Genomic DNA, 9,636 nt, shown 5'->3' on the forward strand with positions numbered 1-9,636 from the left:
TGTCTGTGTACAGGTGCCTGAGGAATTAAACCCAGGGCTTCTTGCATGCTAAGCAAGCACTCTCTCATTAATCCATATTCCCAGCTCCTTCATTTTTTTCTTAATGGTAGTTTTTACATAAGTATGCTACCATTTTATGTTCTCAAGTTTAATTTTCTGAATACCGGTTACTTCTAAGAAACCTGATCTCTTCCCTTGCCATATTTGTGATTTTTCCTGGATTGCCCTCATAATAAAATGTAAATAAAGGCTGCTGAGAGCTTCAGTGTGCATCATATAAAGACACAGGCCTAGAACCCTGGAAGAGAAAAGCAATGGGCCTGAAATGAAGAGAATGATGCAGTATGTACAACTAGCATATCTGAAAAATAAACCAGTAAATAAAAGCAGAGTTTGCACTATGGGAGGTAATATATATATACACACATATGTAAGTAGGGCACTGATACATAAACTTGGCCTTCTCTTTTTGAATGTTTTTGTGGCCATCCCAGGATTTAAACTCAGGGCCCGATGTGTTCCTGAGCTGTTTTGCTCAAGGCTGAGTCTCTACCACCACCACAGCTCCACTTCCCGCCAGCTGGTAGTTAATTGGACCTAAGCAATTCCCAGGCTTTCCTGCCTGGTATGGATTGTATCTCCTACTCAGTTTTCTCTCTTAAAGCTGGAGCTCTACCCTCTGGGCCATTGCTTCACTTCTGGTTCTCTGGTGGTTTATTGGAGAAAATAGTCTCAGAGACTCTCCTGCTCTGCTGGCTTGAATGGCGTTCTCCTGAGAAGGCTTCAAATGGTTTCCTCAGGAATTCACTGAGGAGCCACTCCACACAAACCCTTAGTCTAAATCTCGAGGAGTACTAGAGAAAAATGGAAACATTGTTATACCCCAGTCGCAGGATCCCCACCAAAAAGACCACCGAGTGTCAGACTTTACAGCTGTTTTAAGGTTTTATTTAAACGGTCTGCAGCTCGGGTCTCATCCTACACTCCAACACAGCAGCACCTAGGAGAAAAGCCCAAAGGTAAAGATTTGCAGAGTTTATAAAGGCACACAACCAACCAGGTGTTCTAGACACTTAACGTTGGAGACAAAAAACACTCATAATTATTAGATCATTTTATAGGTAAAAGGAGCAATGCAGACTGTATGAGGATCACTCCAGCTTTCAGTCCTCATATCCTGAGACAGTAAATTCACAGCAGCTCAATGCTAAGTGACAGAACTGGCATGTACTGTGGATATTAGCTTCCAAATCCTGTGACACTCATTTCCCACTTTTGGCCTCAAACCTGTGACCAGAGGGGAAGATGACGAGAGAAAATCCTTCTAAGGAAAGCAGCTATAAATAACATTGGATAGTTTGCTTATAAATTAAAACCTTGGGAATGACCCTGTTAAGAAGTCAGATTGTCCAGATTAAAAAATGAAGAAGAGAAGAAATAAGGTGCCAGTGGCTGCTGTCTGTAATCCCAGGTCCTCAGGAGGCTGAGATGTAGAGAAACTGAGTTTGTAGGAAAGTCCATGACACAGTTATTTCTAAGAGATCACAGAAATACCCAAAAGTGGTGCTGTAACTCAAGCTTAAGCAAAAGGAGCCCAGGGACCATGAATAGGATCATACTTCCACCCCAGGACCTGCCCCCTCAAAAAGAGCCTGTACTTACATGTCTTTGTATTCTTATAGGTGAAATTCCCGAGTAGCTATACTGAATGGCACCAAACTAGGAAATTTGTATTCAGTACAATGAGTTCATAACAGAGAGACTTCTTTCAAGATAGTGCATGTTCCAGGGCTCCCCTCACTGTTCACAGTGTAACCTGAGGGTTTCTCTGCAACACAGGCCTGCTGGAGGAAGTCTCTCTCATTGTCTGGACAGGCACACAAAAGTCCTCACTCCTGTACAGCTGGGTAACAAACAACTCCATCTGGGCCAATTAGTGAGGATGAGTGTGAGTTGGCTCTGAAGGTCAGGAAAAAATGGCCTCTTTGTACCCTTAGCTATCTCTCTCCGCAGTGCTCTGTTTTAACAGGAGACCTTCATTTGTGCCACCTCTCATGGCAGGCCAAGTTCTGTGGACTTATCCTGCCTTTGTGAGACTATATTCTGTTGTTCAGTTACAGTGCTCAATATAATTCAAGAGTCATTCAGGCAGACAACTAAGGCACTGAACATAATGAAATGATTCATTGCAAGCAATGTTGGGTCTATGATGCCTTTCCTATATTTCCGGAAGCTTGGGAAATCCAAGCACATGTTGGATATCACAAAGCTTCCTGTCATCTAGGACTGGTGAAGCTCATCAGGTTTTGAAAACTTTGACTTCTCCTAGCTGGTCCCTGGGTGGCCAGGTTTTGGGGTTGAACATAGGGCCTGAGTGCTGACCATGAGCTCAGTGCAGAAGCCCAGTGCTTTCCCATTTTGTGTAACAACATCTCTTCTGGTCTGTGAGTGTATGTGTGGGTGTGTATGTGTGTACACCACGGTGTGTGTGTGCGTGGGTGGGTGTGTGCATGCACACATATACATGAGTCCTGAAGCTTGACCTCAGGACCTGAGGACTGTACCTAGTTTCTCTTGTACAATGATATCCCTCTCCCACTTGAGCCACAGAGCCACTTCAGGCTTTGTCCTTGTCATATGGTCCTGAGAAATGAAGCCCACGATTTTATATATGCAAAGTATTCTACCACTAAGGCACATTCCCAGCCCTCTATTTCAGCTTTGTTAGTTTAGTTCTGTCTTTTTTATTGTTGTTGTTGTCAATTGAAGGAGTTGAAGTCTTGGTGTGGGTGCTGTCCCTGACCCCTTCAGCTCAAGTCTTGTGCTCTACCACTTGAGCCACACAGCTACTTCTGGTTTTCTTGTGGTTCATTGGTGCTAAGTTTCTCAAGGGCTTTCCTGCCTAGGCTAGCTTTGAACCATGATCCTCAGCTCTCATCCTCCTGAGTAGGTAGGATAACCAACATGAGCTCCAGCACCCAGTTTCCCCTTCAGGTTTTTAGTAGTGAATTGGAGATAATAGTCTCATAGTACCTTTTGTGTCTGAGATAGTTTGGAACCCAGATCTTTAGAACTCAGCTTCCCGAGAAGGCAGGATGACAGACTTCAGCTACTGACCCCTTGGCCATAGCCTTTGCTGCAAGGGGGTCCATGGCTCCACGTGGTGGAGTGCTAGCCATGAGCCCAAGAGATAAGGGTCAGTGCCTCAGCCCTGAGTTCAAGGTTCATGACCAAGAAAAAACAAACCAAACCATTATCTGCTGCAGACAACTCACGAGTCTTCAGTAATACATAATTTTGTCCCTGACATGGGGGCCTATCTGAGCCTCAATATTCTTGTCTATATAAACATCTAAGTTGTGGAGCTCTTACATAGACAAGATGTAAGAATGCACCCGGTTAAGGACATAGCACATGGCACTCTTTGCACCACTCAGCACACAACATCCTGTGAAAGATTCAGCACCCAGCACCCAACGCAGGACTCAGTACACTGCATCCTGTGAAAGACTCAGCACATAGCACCCTGTGCAGGACTCAGAATGGAGCACCCAATGGAGGACTCAGCACATAGCTCCATTCCACAAGCTGTCATTAGAATTAGTGTGCTTTCATCAGTATCACCATTCTTTGAGGAAAATTTACAAACCATAAAAGTTCACATTTAATGGTTTAGTGAGGTGTTTTTCTGGGGAGAGGGTGTTAGCCATGGGGCTTGAACTCAAAGCTCCACCACTTGGAGCCGCATTTGAGGTGTCTCTCAGACTTCCTGCCAGGACTGGGTTTTAAAGCCCCTGAGCAGCTAGGATTACGGGCATAAGCCAGGATGACATGGGTAACCCGTGGAGCAGGGTTGCAGCAGTTTACATGTGACTAAGTCAGGTTAGGTGGCAGCTGTCAGCACCAGACTCCTAGCTTGCTCTGTAATGAAGTATTTGAAGTTCTGTCCTTCTATAGAATATCCTACCCTTTTTTGGCATCATACCTGGGGCTTGAGTAAGAGCTTAGACACTGTCCCTAAACGTTTGTGCTCAAGGCTAGCACTCGATTGAAAGACAGCAGAACTTCTGAGTTTTCTGTTTTGTGGCACTGAGGAATCAAACCCAGGGCTTCGTGCTTACTATGAAAGCACTCAACCACCGAGCCTCAGGAGTGAACGAGGTATAAATAGAGAGACTGCTGTATATAAATATTATATACACAAAAAGAGATTTCTGCATAATATGAAATTATAGATAATATTGCTACCAATACTTAGGTATTAAATTATGTCTCCATTTAATGATGTGTCCCAGTTAACAATTAATAAAGCATTAATTAATAATTACTCAATATCCCATAACTGTTTATCATATATATACATATATCCATACATATAATTTGATATTTCATAGAATGAGAACAATGTCTATATATTATTAAATTATGCATCATGTGTTACTCCCAATTATTAGTTGTTTAATTATGTCACCTTGTAATTTTTATTTTGTTAATGCTTAATAAAATATTAATTAAACTTAGTGCACATCCTACACTTATTGCATGTAATGTTATCCTAGAAAAATTCACTACTAATTCAATCTGTTTATCATTTACTGTAGTGGTAACTCTTCTACCTATGATGTTTTCTACCTTAATTACATCCTATTACATAGCATATAGATTTGCATCCAAATTATACATCCTACCTGACACTGAGCACTTTCAAAGAAAAGGAAAACATGTGTCGTGCTCAGCTTCTTACTCCAAGATTACATTTTTGGGAGTGCTGGGATCTAAAATCAGGGCAAAGAAGGCTCAGTTCATGAATGGGTGACTGCCAGCACAGCAGCCCCTAGCCAATTCAGCTGCCTGGCAGTGCCCAGGCCCTGAGATTGAGCCCTGTACGTTGACTCAAAATTGTGCTTAGAGTAGTTATTTTTATTTTTTTATTCATTTACCATTAATTTTATTGACTGCTATAACACATGGAATATTTACTACATTTATTACATAGGATATAGAATTGCCTATGTATGAAACTTTACACCTGACACCCAGGACTTTCACAGAAAAAGAACACATGTGTCACCCTGTGATTCAATTTTTGTTAGTGCTGGCATCTGAACTCACAGCCTACAAGGCCCAATTCATGAATGGGTGAGTGTCAGCATGCCAGCCTGGGGCATATTGAACCGACAAGCAGTTCCCAGCACCTGAGATTTAGCACCAGGGGTTGACAAAACAAGAACAGATGGACCTGCAGATGGTAGTACACAAATAAATATAGATCTTTATAGAGTACCAGAGATGTCTATATATTATTTAGTTATATAGGCTACATTCCTACCAATCCTTGGGTATTTATTATGCCTCCATGTAATTAATATTACTGTTTTCATCCTTAATGAATTATTAATTATATCGACCACTGTCCAGCAACTGTTGTGTCCATGTAATTAATAGTATTCTTTTAATGTGTTAAAAATATTCATTAAAATCCATCAGCCTCCTAAAATCACTCTGTAATTTTATGCTAGTATCATTCAGGAACAAGTAATACAACCTTGACATTCATAACTTTCCATCGGTATTCCTATGAATAGGAATGGGAATCTTAGGATCTCCCTTCATTGGTAGGGGTCAGGACCCAGCTTCAAACACAGGGCCGATGTTGTCATGTTGGCCCATGGTTTCTCTGGAAGAACGACAGCATTCAGCAATGCCAGGTTACCAACACTTTTCAGCCCTGTCATTTAGACCCAGGATGGTCACCTTGAAAATAAAACAAATGTAAAACTGGCAGCCATCTGCAAATTACTGGGTTTTTTTTTTTCTGTGTCTTTTCATTTATTTATTTTTCCTGTCAGCCTTTGAGGCCCAGGAACCTAGGTTCGGCTGTGGGTCCAGTGGCTGCAACCCAGGCTAGAGTGATCAAAGCTGAGAAGAGTTGCCATGCCCTGAGTTCAAGCCCTGTGCTTGGCAAAATAAAAATACATAATACATACATGCATACGTACATATATACAATAAAAATATTTAGCAATTATTAGGCTACTTGGAGTTGTATTCACGCCATTTTTTCTGCCGGGCCTGGGATTTGAACTCAGCGTCTGGGTAAATCTGCAGTATTGTGGGGGAAGGGAAAGCTCACAGTGCTGGAAGATAAGAAAGACAGGCCTGTTCCTAGCACTCATAAAAATAATATTTGTATACATTTTAAATACATGATTTATACCTACATACACATATTTACTGCATATTGCAGTTAGTGTAGTTATTCATTTTATTTTGTTTTTTTATTCATTCATTATATATTTTAGAGAGTATGATTACATGTATAACATTTTTTACATCCTATTACACAGAACATAGATTTGCCTATGTATTATACATCATTCCTGAGACCCAGGACAGTCACTGATAAGGAAAACAAGTGGGACACTTGCCTTCTTCCACCAGGATTAAGCTTTTGGCAGTTCTGTGATTTGAACTCTGGGCCTAGAAGGCACACTTCATGAATGGGTCAATGTTAGCCCACCAGTCTAACGCAAGTGAAGTTGTTGAGCAAATTTGAGGACCTGAGATGAAGCCCTAGGTGTGGCCAATATATAAACAGATATATGTGTAGATTGAAGCGTGTGTGTGTGTGTATTTACATATGTATATGAATCTATAAATAAAGTTATATAGAGAGACAGATAGACATTTATGTAGATTCTAGTGTATAACTCTATACAAAGAATGATGACCTATATCTTATTTTTATATATTCTATTAATATGAATTATTTGGTCTAAAATTATGCCTCCATTAATTAATCACCGTAGGAGACTTAATAAAGTATTAATTAAATTAATCAATGACCTATATTTATTGTGTACAATCTTAGACTACAATGACTAGCTAATTAGTAGTTCAATTGGTACATTACAAAGATTCTATCATTGTTCTTATAGATAGGAACGAGTAGGTGAAAGTCCCAGGATCAAACTGAGGGCCTAGGTGTCTTGGTTGGGCTCAGGCTTCACTGACAGCCCACCAGCCTTCGGCCATGCAAGGACATGTACAATTTTCAAGCCGAGGCATTGAGAGCCAGGGTGGTCACCGTGCAAAGGAAACAAAGGTAAAACTATTGTCTAAAACTTCCTGGTTTTTCCTCCTCCATCTTGGTTGCTTTATTTTTTTTGCCAGAGCTGGGAGTTGAACTCAGGTCATAGGATCCCTGGATCATTTGTAGGTGTAAAAGCTGCAACCCAGCCTAGGGTAATCAAGGCTAAGGCAGAGTTGTGGTGACCTGAGTTCAAGCCCCGTGCCTGCCCTCCCAAAAAAGTTAAGGTCCTGGTTAGGAGTTTGGGCCATTTTATCTGCCATACCTGGAATTTGAATTCAGGGACTGGGTAACACTATTGTGTTCTGAGTGAAATGCAAGCTAACCTCCTAGAAGAAAAAAAAAATCCGGAGCATTTCCCAGTGTGTGAATTCCAGCCCTAGAAATGGCAAAAAATATAATATTTATACACATATATAATATCTATCATATATATGTATTTGCATAGATATTACATATTGTATCTAGGGCACAATATTTCCACAGAAAGGAAATCAGGTGAACATTGGCTTCTTACTCCACCTATTGACTTCAGCACTCCTGGGATTTGAACTCAGGGCCTGGAATGTCTAAATCATCAAGGGGTCAGTTTAAGGACAGCAGCCTCAAATAAATTCAATGCCAGGCAGTTCTCAGGACCTGAGTTCTAGCCACATGAGTGTCCAATATATAAATAGATAGATGTGTAAATTGCTGCAAATACGTGTATATAAGTATATATAGTGAGAGAGAGAGATGTATATGTATATTCCACTGTACATTTAAATATAAATATATTTATAGAATGTGAGATGTCTATATATTATTAAATTACAAGTAATATATTACTAATAATTATTAGGTATTAAATTATGCCTCCATTTAATGAATTATCATGGATTAAGGCACAATAAAATGCTTCCTTGTGTAAATGGAGCTCTGGGACAATTTCTAGGCTCATAGTTCAAGCCTCAGGATCTGCACTAAAAAAAAAGCCAGTAATTGCATGTGTCTGTGTATATATGCATGTATTTCTATCAGTGAACATCCATAGTCGTTATGAACAATAGCACCCAGCTAACAAATTTGCTTTGAATAGAATGATTTCATAGCACAGAGAGTGCTTTCAAGACAGTGCATGTTCCTAGTCAAAAAAAATTTAAGACCGTGGCTTGGAATTTGCACCATTTTCCTGACAGGCCTGGGATGTCAACTCAGGGTCTGATTATCTCTCTGGCACTGTGGGGGAGGGGAAACCCACCATCGTTGAAGACAAGAATTTCAGACCAGTTTTCAGGGACTGAATTCAAGCCCCAGTACTGGAAAAAACAATATTCATACATGAGATCTATTTACATACATGTGTTTACTCCACATGACATTTATAACCCTTATTTATTTTTTATTTATTTTATTTAGTATTATTACATATATGGCATTTATTTCATTTATTACATCTTATGACATGGATTTATTTGCATACAGATTATACATCATACAGAGACCCAGGACTTTCACAGAGAAGGAAAAAAATGGGTCAAAATTGGCTTCTGACTCCACATATAAACTTTTGGCCATGCTGGGATTTGAACTCACAGCCCACAATACACAAATCATGAATGGGCCAGTTGTAAAACAAAAGCCTTTGGCAAACTGAACTGCCAGCCACTTCTGAGATCAAGCGATAGTAGTGGCGGATAGATAGATAGATAGATAGATAGATAGATAGATAGATAGATAGATAGATAGATAGATAGATAGATAGATAGATAGATAGATAGATAGATAGATAGATATGTAGTTTGCTATGAATATGAGAGAGAATGTGAGGATATTAAATTATATATATTATGGATTATTAGTTATTAAATTATGCCTCCTTTGAATGAAATGAAGTATCATGGTTGAATACTTATTAAAGCATTAATGTAAAAGTAGTCAGTATTCCTTAATTGGGAGAATCATACCATGGTGCTAGAATGGAAGACAATACTTTTTGTGTGGCATTATATAAGAATCATGAACTAACTGCAAATTTAATTGTTACTTTTATAACATTCCATTAGGCATTCCCATGGATAGGAATGATTTCTCAAGATTTCCCTCCATTTGTAGGTGGCAGTCCAGGCACTTCAACTCCAGGCCTGGGTATTTTACTTCAAAATGCAAACCATTGGAATGACACTGTGAAGATTTCAGATTGTCAGGATGAAAGAAAAGAATGAGAAGAAATGAAAGCAAAGTGTCAGTGAATCCTACCTGTAATCCTAGCTGTTCAGGAGACTAAGAGGTAGAGAATGCCAGTTTGAATTCAGCCAGGACAGGAAATCCCACCACACTCTTATTTCTGAGGGATTACAGGAATAAAAATTCCCATGAATGGGGCTATGACTCAAGGGCAAAGCACTACCCTTGAGCAAATGGAGCTCAGGAACATTGCCTAGGCTCATAGTAAAACCCCCGGACATTCCAATAAAAAAAAGCCAGTAACAACATGTCACCCCTTGTAAGTATGCATGTATTTCTATTGGTGAAGGTCTAGAGTTCCTATGATAAAAGGTATCCAG

The sequence above is a fragment of the Dipodomys merriami genome, unplaced genomic scaffold (assembly GCF_024711535.1).
Source record: "Dipodomys merriami isolate MVZ:Mamm:240054 unplaced genomic scaffold, mDipMer1.0.p SCAF_714, whole genome shotgun sequence".
NCBI lineage: Eukaryota > Metazoa > Chordata > Mammalia > Rodentia > Heteromyidae > Dipodomys > Dipodomys merriami.